This window comes from Fukomys damarensis, unplaced genomic scaffold, assembly GCF_012274545.1.
Source record: "Fukomys damarensis isolate Sample0158 unplaced genomic scaffold, DMR_v1.0_HiC HiC_scaffold_16, whole genome shotgun sequence".
NCBI lineage: Eukaryota > Metazoa > Chordata > Mammalia > Rodentia > Bathyergidae > Fukomys > Fukomys damarensis.
In genome coordinates, this window is record NW_022900928.1 from 106,345,967 (window position 1) to 106,359,094 (window position 13,128).

The window sequence follows — 13,128 nt, forward strand, 5'->3', positions numbered from 1 at the left end:
GTTCAAGTGGGAAGATGAACAGGGGTGGGGGGAGGAAAGGAAAAGGAAAAAATGAAAGCAATGCTTTTGTAAACAGGGAGGAGAAGGGTGGAAGGGCAGGGGAATGGAAAAAATAATTAAGATATATTACGTATAGGTGCAAATTCTCTATGATAAATGGGGTCATTATGTAAGACAAATATGTACCAATAAAGTTAATAAAATATAGAAACAGTGCACATTTGGATGTTCATGTGAAGGGGTCAGTGGAGAGGGAGAGGAAGTGATCAAGAAGGTGACACACCTGAGGAGACATAGGAGGATGGCAGGAGATGGAGGGCTGGCCCTCAGGTGGGAAGAGAGCCGGCTTTCTCATTGGAGCAGGAAAGGAGGGGAGAACATCTGTAGACACAGCTCTACTGCCAGGAAGCTGAGGAGGTGCCTTTCTACAGGCACATTTTTCTTATGGAATATCATTTCACACCTTGGCTCCTCTTGATTTTAAACAGCTCGCTTACAGAGTCTCCTTAAATTTTCCTTGGAAATAAACTATTTTGAAACAGACAAAAGAGCCACATCAAGGAGGTGGGAGAAGCGGATGGATCTGAGATATGTATTGGAAGGATGTGAAGGTGGATTCCACGTGGGCCTGACAGAGGAAAACCTTTCATTTATCTTTTCAATTTAGTTTTTGTCAAGGTTATATAAACAAATAATGTCAGTGATCCAATAGTTTTATAACATTTAATATTGCCATAAATAGCCCTCCTTGCCTATACTTTCCCTGTCCAGAGATGGCGACTCTCAATCCTTTGCATTCGGTATTTTGGCATTCGTGTCCCTATCAATATATAACCTGTGTATATTCCTAATCCCCGATTACTGTGTTTTAGGCATTATCCATGGACTTCCCACTAGGGATGGTGAGAATTTAACTCTTTTCTGCCAAATGCCTGCACCCCTACCATATGCATCCACTACTCCTGCCACCCAGCTCCCTAAGACAATGTGTCACATTTTTGATAGATTCATATTCTGCATTTGTAGCTCTGACTTAGTACTGCAGTTGCCATTTATAGATGACCTATGGACCACCCTATGACTTTTTTTCCTTGCCTGATCACATTTTTTTTCTTTTGTTTGGAATTAACAGTCATCTTATCTTGCTTTCTTATTAATATCGCTGCAACCAACCCAAGCCTAGGGTCCTCTCCTTTCATTATATTTGGAATGAACAGAGAGATTTTGAATTTTTCATTATTAAGTCTCTCCTGGATCCTCCTGACCTGCACCAGATAGTTCTCAGCTCCTCAAAACTAGTGCATGGCGTTGTGGAAGTTCTATTCTCCTGTCTCACTTGGTGGATCCTCACAGCACTTACTTTCTTAGTTTACACCCTCAGTTTGGTGGAGCACATCCTCTAGTAGCTTCATAAGAAAGAGTGCATGAGAAGTAAAATGATTGAGTCCTTCCTTGCTTGACTAAATATAGACACGTGATTACTTCAATAGATACAGAGAAAGCAATTATAAAATTCAACATAAATTCATAATATAAAAAATAATCACTGTAGAATCATTCACAATAGTCAAAAGATAGAAACAACCACATCGCCATCAGCAGATGAATGAATAAACCAACTGTGGTATACCTATGCCATGGAATATTATTCAACAACAAAAAGGAATAAAATTAAATGAGTAAATGTAGCTAAATTTTGATACATGCTACAACATAACCTTGAAAACATGTTTAGTGAAAAAATGAATTACAAAAGACCATATATTATGTTATTTCACTTATGTGAAATAGCTAGAGTAGGCAGTTTAATAAAGAAAGAAAGCAGATTAAAGATTACAATGGGCCTAGAGGGAAAAGAAAATGGGATGTTATTCATTAATGGGTACAGAATTTTTTTAGGGGCAATGGAAAAATTTGGAAACAGACAGTGGTAATGCTTGTACAACATGGTGAAGGCCATTTACTGACAGCAAACTGGGTACTTCATAATGGTTCAAGTGGCAAATCTGAGTTACATATGTTTACCACAACAAAAAAAATTTAAATAGTCTTAGCAAATTAGGAATCTAAAATACTTCTTTAGTCTGACAAAGAGTACCTCTAAAACATAAACTTTATTATAATTAACTTTCGAATAAAAAAATGAGACATGATGGTCTGTTCTTATTTCTCTTCGACATGGTATTGATGGCCCTGGTCAGCACAAAAAGAAAAAGAAGAAAAAAGAAGGAACGGAAAAGAAGAAATGAAGCTGTCATTATTTTCATGTGACACGACATCTGCATAGAAAAGCAAAATATATATATATATGAGCAAATTGTTAGCATGAGTAAAAAACTTTAGAAAAAGTCAGTTACAGATCTGTACCATTGGAATAGAGCCAGAAAATGTAATTAAAGAGAAGACAAATTTACAATAATATTAAAAGATACCGAAAAGGCAAAAGAAGAAGAAAAATACATTCAAGCCCTCTATAGAGTGAATCATAACACTTTATTAATAGGCAGGAAGATGACCTAAATTAATTGAAGAGTGCATCACATTGTGGATAAGAAGGCAATAGTACAGTATCATTCTTCTCCACATCTCAGTAAAGTTTCAATCACAATACTAACTTGATAAGCTTATTCTAAAATTGATGTAAAGTAGTAAAAGGAGAAAAATAGCCAAAGCTTTTATAAAAAAAAATAAGTGTCAAGGAAAGACTTGCTCCTTCAGATAATATGCTCTTTGTGAAACTACAGTAATTAAGTCAGGCTGGTGTTGGCACCGCGACAGGCAAATAGACCAGGAAACAGAATACAGAGCTCAAAAACAGACCCTCATATGTATGGAACTTTGGTAGAGGCCACAGGTGGCCTTGCCAGATCAGTGGGAAAATAAATACAGCTGGGTAATACAGAAAATATGAAATCGGATGCCTTCATCACACTATATGCCAAAATTAATTCCAGATGGATTGAGGACTTAACTATGAAAAATAAAAATTTGAAACTCGTAGGAAAAAAATCATTGGCAATATCTTTTAGACTTTGAAATAGAGTAGGATTTCTTAAACAATATCAAAAAGTGCCAACCACTTTTAAAAAGTGACAATTTTGATCATATTAAAATGAAGAACTTCTAGCTGGGGATTTAGCTCAGTGGTTCCACCACCTGCTTTGCAAGCACAAGGTCCCAAGTTCAATCCCTGAAACAAAAAAAAAAAAAAGTGAAAAGCAAGCTGCAAATGGGGAGAAGGTAAGGGCAATATCTATATTTATTCTTGGACAAAAGGTGCAACTGGGACTACTCCAGCAGCCAATACAAGGTCACCTACCTTAGGTCCAGCAATTCCACTCCTGATGTGAAGTTATGAGAGACTTTTGCCCAGGACATCTGGAGACAACCACAAAAATATTCAGAGGACACTGTTCATTATATCAAAGCCTCAAAACAACCCCAATGCCCATCAACAAGATAGTGGCTGCCTAAACTGGTGTATTCACATGGTGGAACATAATAGAGCGATCAACAAGGAAGAACTATTACTATACATAACAGCAGGAATATATCCTAACATAAAATTGAGTAAAGAAAGTAAGTCCTGAATGTTTCCAGATAGCCTGATTTTCCCTTTATGAAATTAAACAATTTTATTTTTATTTTTTATTTTTTGGTACCAGGGATGGAACTCAGGACCTTGTGCTTATGAGGCAGGCAGTGAAACCACTGAGCTAAATCCCCAGCCCCAACAACGTTCCTTAAAAACTTACTTTGTGAGCCGGGGATTTAGCTCAGTGGTTCCAGCAACTGCTTCACAAGAGCAAAGGCCCAAGTTTGATCCCTGGTACCAAAAAATTTACTTTGTGGGACTATAATTGGTTGTGTGTGGATGGATTTAGGCTATGCCAATTTACCTAAGCAGGAACTATGTTTCTAAGGATTCCCACTTCTGGATTAACAAGGGTCAAAGAAGACATTTTGCAATCTTGGAGCAGAAGTCCTTTGCTAATGTTCAGAAGGTGGGGACCAGGGTCCTGGTCACTACTGCACCACTCGCACATGGTCACCACCATGATGGGGGGGCGGCACCTCCACCTTCTCCTTCAGCTCCTCTTGATCCTGGACCAGAGAGTGCAGCTCCTGCGGCAGCTCTACCCCAGGTGAAGATGTGGAAACATAGATTATGAGGTCCTTCGAGGGAAGAATAAGTGGTATGGTGAACACAAAAATCAAAAAGCACTCTGTGAATGAATGTATGAAATGAAGAGTTGGTAGGCTGGAATTGTGGGTGTTTCTTCTGAAGTCTCCTTATAGCATCCATCCCAGAGGTCCAAAATTTCCTTTAGGTGAATCATTAATCTCCCACTGGAGACAGTCTCACAGGACTATTAATCAGGTACCTTATTTTCCCTTAGCCATGGTGCTAGCAAAAGACTTATTTGGCTTTTTCAAAGGTAGACCCTAAAACATTTGGGTGTGTTTATTTGGAGAAGAAACGTGAAAAAATGAAGTGTTAGCTAATGAGGGCATTACTTGCATGCACAACTGAAGCTCGGTCCCTCTTGGAACCATTGGAGAGACCATATGGGAACACACCTCAGACATTTCTGCTGGGGAAGAGGAAGCCAGGATATTTCTACAGCGATTTCGAACCCTCAATAAGGATTTCTAGGGAGTTGCATCTCCGGCACTTACCATAGGCCAATCATTCTTCATGAACAGGGAGCGAGGTACAGGAAGCCAGCAGCAGGTCAGGGAACTCTCTGGCGGTGACCTCGGTGAGGACATGGATGGTTCACAGACAGCATTGTTCCCAGAAGAGCTAAGCCATGTGGACGCTCACTCCCAGGACACTAAGGAGACAGTGGATGTAAACGGAGACTGACATAGCTGAGATCCATTTCCGCCCTAACCATACTGTTCCTCTTTATGTAGCCCCTCCCTATCCTTTTAGAGAATCCACACTTCTAGTTCATTTCTAGATCTGACTCTTCACATTCTCTGTCCTTTCTGGAAACTTCCAATATCCTTCCAATCTTTACAATAAAATTCCAATAAAGCCATCCAGAGTTGGATTCTGTTGATGGCACCTAGACAACATAACTAGTACACCTGGAGATTCCGTACACCTGGCACCTATATGCCGCACTCCTAATGCACCTGGAGATTGCTGACACTAGCTTGAATCTTTTAGGATGTAAGTTGTCTTGGTTGTTTTAAAGCTGGAGCTATCATAGATAAAATAAACCTGCTATTTAAAAAGAGAATGTAAGTCATCTCTCTGCACTTCATTTTCTCAGGAAAAAAAAAAAGATTCTTTTTCAGAGAAAAGGATTGCAAGAGATTATTTCCAAGTTTCCATTTCATGGTAAGATTCTATAATCTAACTTAGGCCAAGTTGATTGGCAATCCCATAAAACTTATTCCTATAACTTAACTTCCAAACTCAAATGGTAGCCATTTTGCAACCTTCTATAAATATTAATAATATTATTGCAGGTGGACTTAGTACAAAAAAATAAAAGGATGAGCCAGGTGTGGTGGCGCACACCTGTAATCCCAGCACTCAGAAGGTTGAGACAAGGATTGCTGTGAGTTTGAGGCCAGCCTGGGCTACGAAGGGAGACCCTGCCTCAAAAAAATGAAAAAAAAAAAAAAAGAAGGATAAGGCCGAGGATGTAGCTCAGTGGTGCTGCGCCTGCCTGGCAAGCACAAGGTCCTGAGTTCAATTACCAGTACCAAAAATAAGTACATAAATGAAAGGATAGCAACACAGGCAGCTCCTGGATTTTAGCCCTACTCTGCCTAGAAACTCAGCCCCTCAAAAAAAAAAAAAAAAATTCAGAGGAGCGGGGAAGGACTTTGCTTTTATCCAAAGGAACTCTTGACAGGGAAAGCCAAACTGCCCACAGAATTCCCATCACACGGAACTGCCAGTTCACATATAATTGAGTTTCTCTCCCTCACTCCCATCGCTGTTAACTTCTGGAAGGAGAAATGCAGAGCGTGGCACACATGGTTCATTGTTTCACACAGGTTCAATAGACAAATGCCAAAGTCAGGCAAAGGGTGAAGCTGTGGCAGGTTATTGTTTCCCAGCTAATGATACAGCTGAACAAACAGCAATATTGCAGAAAAGGAACAGATTCGGGGCTCTGACTCTCCATGAAGTTGTGATGATTTCCCAAGACATCGAGGGTGGAGGAGAGATGCGGCTGATAAAGTGCATGGCGTGAATTGAACAGCATGAAGAAAGCAATGACTGCAGCTGTCTGTGTGATTTGGCAGCCCACAACTGTTCAGACAAATCTAAACAAATAACCATCCTGGCTTCCTGATGCCTCTAGGAAAGTCCTGTAATGACTGCTCTGCTCTGGCCTCCCAGGCAACAGTGAGGAAAATATGCAGATTCTGCAAGTCTGGGGCTTTCCTAGGGCATCTGATCCATGCAGCAGCTGCCACTCTTCCACCGATTTGACTCTTTCTGCAGAATCCAAGTTTTCATGAACTAATCACACACTTACACCCCTTCCCACTGTGCCCCTGAGCCAGCATGGTGGGCACCAAAGCCCTTTGCACCCCATAGCACAGCCTTATGGAGACCCAGCACTCGATGGGTAGCTCTAGACAGGAGATGGAGTTTGCTCTCTGCCTACCTAGCCTTCAGCTGCATTTCCAAGGTGTAAGTTGAAGTGTTACGAGCAGGCTCCACATATGTGGCCTTCAGCACAGTCCCAGCTCGAGCCCTCAGTCCTGGCAGCTTCCTCCCCCGTCTTTCATAGTTACATTTTGCTAGGGGTAAGGATCCGCACTTACCAGTCTAGAAAAGGGATCTTGCCATTGAAGTCCTCCCCCTCAAAAGAAAAACAAGTGGAGGATTAAAACTTAGCGCTCTTGCCACGTCAGCACCTCGGGGAGCAGCTCTGAAGAAAGCAGCAATAGGACGGTTTGGTGAGGACTGGCAGAGACCGCTGGGCCCTGCTGAACGCCACAGCTTAGGAACGTGGGAAGGGAAGGGTGGGGGGCACGTCCTGGCTTGTGGCACCAGCATTGTGGTGAGGGGCTCCCTGCATTCTTGGGGAAGGGTGGTGACAGGGCTCTGGCTGCAGCCAGAACAGTCTGGGCAGCCTAGAGAGCAGGACAAGAGGGCTCCTCCAGGAATCAGCTCCCTTGGGAAAGAAGGGGAGTTCTAGGACTAGGGTGTGTCCCCCAGGGGTTCTTGCTCTGGAAGCGTGGGTCCCAGTGTGGCAACGTTGAGAGATGCCGGCACCTTTCAGAGGTGGAGCCCAATGGGAGCACCACCCTCAGAAGGGATTTCTGTTTTCTGAGACAGTCTTCCTGTGTAGTCCTGGATGGCCTTGGATTCACTGTGCAGCCCAGGTTAGCCTCAGACTCACAGAGATCCTCCTGTCTCAGTGTGCTGAAATTATAGGCATGTGCTACTATGCCTGGCTCTACTTTTAAATTAATGTGATAATTGTACATATTATGGGTACCATATATATGTATATGTATATGTATATGTATTATACTCATCAAGTCCGAATAATTAGCATGTCCTTAACATTTCTTTATATTTGGAGACTTTGAGATCCTCTCTTCTAGTTCTTCACAAGATAGAGAAGTTTATACTACAAAGCCACTGTGATAAAAACAGCATGGTACTGGCAAAGAAATAGGCCTGAGGATCAGTGGAACAGACTGGAAGACACAAAAACAAATACAGATGTACTCAGCTACCTCATCTTTGACAAAGGAGCCGACCATCCTCAGTGGAGGAAAGATAGCCTCTTTAATAAATGGTGTTGGAAAAACTGGATGTCAACCTGCCACAGATTAAAATTAGACCCTTATCTTTCGCCATGCACTAAATTAAAATCCAAATGGATTAAAGATCTAAATATTAAAACAGAAACATTAAACTTGCTGGAAGGTAAGTTAGGCAGAACTCTGGAAGACATTGGTATAGGAAAAGACTTTATGAACAAATCCTCAGTAGCACGGGAACTAGCAGATAGAGTCAACAACTGGGATCTCATCTTACTAAAAAGCTTCTGTACTTCAAAAAAAACCATCAGCAGAACTAAGAGACAATCTACAATGTGGGAAAAAATTTTTACCAGCTGTTCCTCAGACAAAGGACTATTATCAAGGATATATAAAGAACTCAAAACAATCAGTCCCCCCAAATATAAAGACCCGATTCAAAAATGGGCATCCGAAATGAACAGACATTTCTCAGACAAAGAAGTAAAAGCAGCAAGAAAATATATGAAAAAATGTTCCACATCACTGGTCATTCGAGAGATGCAGATGAAAACAACACTGAGATTCCACCTCACCCCACAAAGAATGGCTGCTATCAAGAAATCACACAATAACAAATGTTGGCGGGGTTGTGGGGAGAAAGGAACCCTCCTCCATTGTTGGTGGGAGTGCAGACTAGTGCAACCACTATGGAAATCAATATGGAGATACCTCAAAGAGCTTGGACTGGAGGTTCCATTTGACCCAGCCATCCCTCTGTTGGGTATCTTTCCAAGAGAACTAAAAGAATCATATCACAGAGAAGTATGTGCACCCATGTTTATAGCGGCACAGTTTGTAATAGCTAAATCTTGGAAACAACCTATTTGCCCATCCGTTGGAAACTGGATAAAGAAGTTGTGGTTTTTCTATAAAATGGAATATTACTCAGCCATAAAGAGCGAGAGAATAGATTCATTCATAGGAAAATGGATACATATTGAAGATATACTCCTAAGTGAAATAAATAAGTCCCACATGTGTAAATACCAAATAGTTTCCCTGGTGTGAATATTCTGCAACAATGCATAAGATTCTAATAAGATTACTGACATTTAGAAATGGGAAGAAAGGAGCTAAAGGTGTAGGGAAGGTGTGATGGATAGGGGAAGAACAAAAAGGGAAAAGAAAAAAATGTGAGAGAATGAAAAGATGAAAATAAAGTGTTTGTAGATGGGGAGGGGAGGAGGGGGTGAAGGGAGGGCAGAGGTAAGGGGAAAAAATGAGAATCAAGACTTGCCATGTAGAGGTACATGATCCCAACAATGAATGTAACTGTACTGTAACCCTAAAATGTACCAATAAACTCAATAAAATTTAAAAAAAAAAGATAGAGAAATTTGTTGGGAACTATGCCCACCATGCTGTTCCGTGAAATGCCTGGACTGCCACCTGTCACCTAGCCCTTTAGCCATTCTGGTAGTCATTGTCTAACCTCCTTTTATACCCCTCCCTGCTGCCCTCTAGCAAATAGCTCTCTGCTTTCTTCTTTGAAACCAACCTTTTTAGCTTCCACATATGAGAGAGAACATACAGTATTTATCTTTCTGTGTACAGTATTTCACTTAACACAATGTCCTCTGATTCTATCCATTTTGCCAAAAAATAATAGGACTTCTTTTGTGGCTGAATAATATCCCATTGTGTGTACAGCACATTTTTTTTATCCACATTTTTTATCCACCCCATCACTTGACAACTAGGTTCGTTCCATGTCTTGGCTAAGGTGAAGAGTGCTATAATAAACATGACAGCACAGGTATCTCTTTGATATGCTAATTTCATTTCCTTTGGGTACAGACCCAGAAGTGAGATGTTGGGCCATAAAGTAGGTCTAATTTTAGTTTTTCAAGAAACGCCCACACTTTTCTCCATAATAGCTACGCTACTTTACATTCCCATTAGCAGTGTGTAAGGGCTCACTTTTCCCCACATCACCAGCACTTGTTATTTATTTATTTATCTTTGGCTTTGCTTTTCTGATAATAGACATTCTGACTAGGGTGAGATTATGTCTCTGTAGTTTTTATTTCCATTTCAAAAGAGAGTGATGCAGTTCTTTTGGGACTCCAGTTAGTTCTTGTGAGTGTGAGTCGTTACAAAACAAGGCTGCCCAGGGACTTGGACCCCTTCTGCACACAGCTGGCCCCTTTTTCATTTTTCCATCCCGCTGTGACATAGCCAGGACCAAACATATGGTGCTGTCCTGTCCTGGACTTTCAGCTTCCAAAACTACAAGCTAAATAAACCTTTTTCCTTATAAAATACTCAGGATTTTTTGGGGGGTGGGGATATTCTGTTATAGCAACAGAAAGATGAACTAATATAGGGAAAAGGAAAGAGAAAGGCTGGGAGAGAAGAGGGAAGCTGGAAACAAAGGAATTGAGAGAAAGAAGATAACAGAATTCTGCCAGTGGTAATTATAAATCAACATAATCACAGAAGAAGCACCTGAGTACCTACTTTGTTGCTGTGTACACAGCAGGTGCTCAATAAAAACTTGCTGGTGGTGGAATTAAATGTGTCTTCTTAGCAAAGCCTGCTTTACTGTAAGTGAAATAAATATGTCGAATTGAATCGAAATAGGCAATGGGTTAGTGGTGTAATTTGAGAAGCAATGGAAAAATGGTCCCTTGCCCCACATCTCTGTCCTACTGGAACTGCAAGAGTGCTGGAAATTTCCAGATTCTTTTTCTGGGTTAATGGGGTAATGAAAACCTTGCTGAAAGGCAAATGTTGTCTGAGAGGGATAACTGGTGAAGTGACTACAATCTATCATTCATCCAGAATTGCGGATGGAATTTAACTCAAGAGCCAGCACTGATAGATTCATGGAACTGCTGAACTCTGTCCCAAGAGGCTCTGTGGTCATGCCCGGCTCAGCAGAAAGCAGTATGTTGGGGAACCACTCCAGCCTGCTGTGGGTGTGGAAAGGGTTCAATACGAAAGGAAACGTGGATTTGCCACCCTGCCCTCAGCTTTAGTTCCTTGTACATATGAGCCCAACAGACTCCTGAGGGACTGGAAGTCAAGATGGACATTCTAGAAATATACAGAGCCTAAGGGTTTCACCTGAAAGTCAGACAAGGAGACCCACAGCGGCTGAGAAGTATGCGGATACTGGGAGCCCTCAGAGTTCAGTAGTGGGAGCTGGAGTAGGATCATCAGCAATCAGAACTCACTGCTTCAGGCTCTGGGGCACCCCCAGTTCTTATCCTCACTACATGGATGTGTCTAGCTCTTATCCCCCCGAACAACAGAGGAGAGTGAATGGACCACTCCATGGGCACTCCAGGATGTGCACAAAATATGTCTTCAAAGCCTTGGTTTTAAAAATTCACATAATGTTTACATTCTATCAAATGACTCTTTGCTTTCATGTAGAAAGATTTAAATTATTAATCAGTTTATTAAAACTCAATGGTTTAATATTTTAGAAATTTATTTTTCATTAACACAAAGACCATGTGGATGTGGCCGGTCAGTGCCTTAATCTTGGGTTTTTTGTTTTTTGGTGTTTTTTTGTTTTTCGGTACCGGAGATCAAACTCAGGACCTTGAGCTTGCCAGGCAGGTGAAGCACCACTGAGCTACACCTTGGGCCCTATTCATTAGTCTTGTAACTCCACACTCCCTCAGGAACTCTGGGTCCTGTCCATGCAACCAGCAGATGAGGAAAGAGATTGTCTCTGAATTGTTTGCATCCAGAAGTGACAGTCATTCTTCCCACATCCCACAAACAAGAATTTGGCTCTCCTGAAATGTGTGGGTAGCTGGCAAGTATAGCTCCTAACTTCCCAGCAAAGGTAGCCCCCAACTCCTGCATGGCACCACTAAAACCTGTGAGTAACTAGTAAGTCTTTACCTCATCTATTAAAGTTTTAATTTCTCCATCTCCCCAGATCTATGGAGTAAGCTCATCTTGTAAGATGATGCGCTGAGTTGTAGTCTACATTTTTCCTCTTCCCAAGCATAATGCCATGTACTCCCAGAGGGTAACTTTCCTTATTTAAGAAATACATAGTCCGTTTTTTTGTTTGTTTGTTTTTTGGTTTTTTGAAACCGGGTCTCACTGTGTAGTTGAGACTGACCTGGAACTCACTAAATAGCCCAGGCTGGTCTCAAACTCACAGCGATCCTCCTGCCTTAGCCTCCCAATTGCTGGGATTACAGGCATGCTCCACCATGCCCGGCTCGACATAGTCCATTTTTAATAAGACACAATTTTCATTTGTAGCCTCAGTAAAAACCACTTTTAATGGACTATTCCATTTTACTTCCTCTTCTCTCTGTTCTCTCATCTCTCTCCCCATCAATCCAGTTAGGTGCCATCAGGAGTTTGAAAGTGGGCCCAAAGCCATGCTGAATATTGTCAGGAAATGGTTGGCTGGCTGTCCACCAAGAGCCCTTCCAAAGTGGCATTATCTTAATGAATTTTTCACAGTCCATGGTCTGGCCAGAAGACTACTAGGTCCAAAAATTCAATCTTGTTAGTGTTCCAGGATCTGCCTGACTCGAGAGACTTGTCTTATAAAAACTCACAAAACACCAAAATTCACCAAAATGTCAGTACCTCTATTGACAAAGGGATGTGCCAATGTCAGGGCAATCAAATGTTCAAATTATTTTACTCAGTATATTTCTCTCCCTAAGAAAATTATAATCTAAAAACTCCTTAGGGACTGGACTCAGAGCATGAATTGTTGTGGTAGATGATTAGAAAGCTTAACAACTTGAGGTATGCAGCTCTTTGGGGCTCCCTGTGATGTGATGTCCTCTGTTTTGTTTTTGTTTTTGGTACTGGGGATCGAACTTGGGCCCTTGCACTTGCAAGGCAGGCACCAGAATCACTAAGCTAAATCCCCCAGCCCGTGATGTCCTCTGCCTTAATTCCATGCTCACCAGCTCCCTTTCTGATCCACACATTCTGTCTTTTCATACATCTGTGCCACTCACAGAGATCCTGCCTAATCTATATTCTGCTTCTATGGATATAGCAGACAGGTAGTCATTTGTATATGGCCAACTTTGTCCACCCTCTTAGCTTTATAATCCAGTTCACAGAGCTCAGAAGAGAAGGAGGATGAATGAGCAGAGAATTCTCTCTCGACCTCCCTTATAACAATGGATGTTGCCAGAGATAAGATCTTATATGGACATCTTGATAGAAAAGATAGAATACTTGCAAAACTTTGAGTCAAAGAAATGTCTCCCCTCTTTTGCTCGGGCCACAGTCACCACAGCAAGATGTCCACAATCCTCAGCAAGTGCTTTGAAGGATGAATGCCTGTCAGAGTCAGGAAGGTTTGCCAAGCTCCATGCCAGGGAAGGGAATCGA

At 41.5% G+C, this 13,128-nt stretch overlaps 1 long non-coding RNA gene across 1 annotated transcript; it reads right to left on the reverse strand.

The window, feature by feature from the left end:
- Positions 1-3,159: 3,159 nt before the first annotated feature.
- LOC117286290 lies at positions 3,160-4,833 on the reverse strand. Its single transcript, XR_004517376.1, has 3 exons — positions 4,681-4,833; positions 3,320-3,378; positions 3,160-3,190 (listed from the first exon to the last, which is right to left on the reverse strand). It is a non-coding gene; the product is annotated as an uncharacterized LOC117286290 (long non-coding RNA).
- Between the last annotated feature and the right edge of the window lie 8,295 nt (positions 4,834-13,128).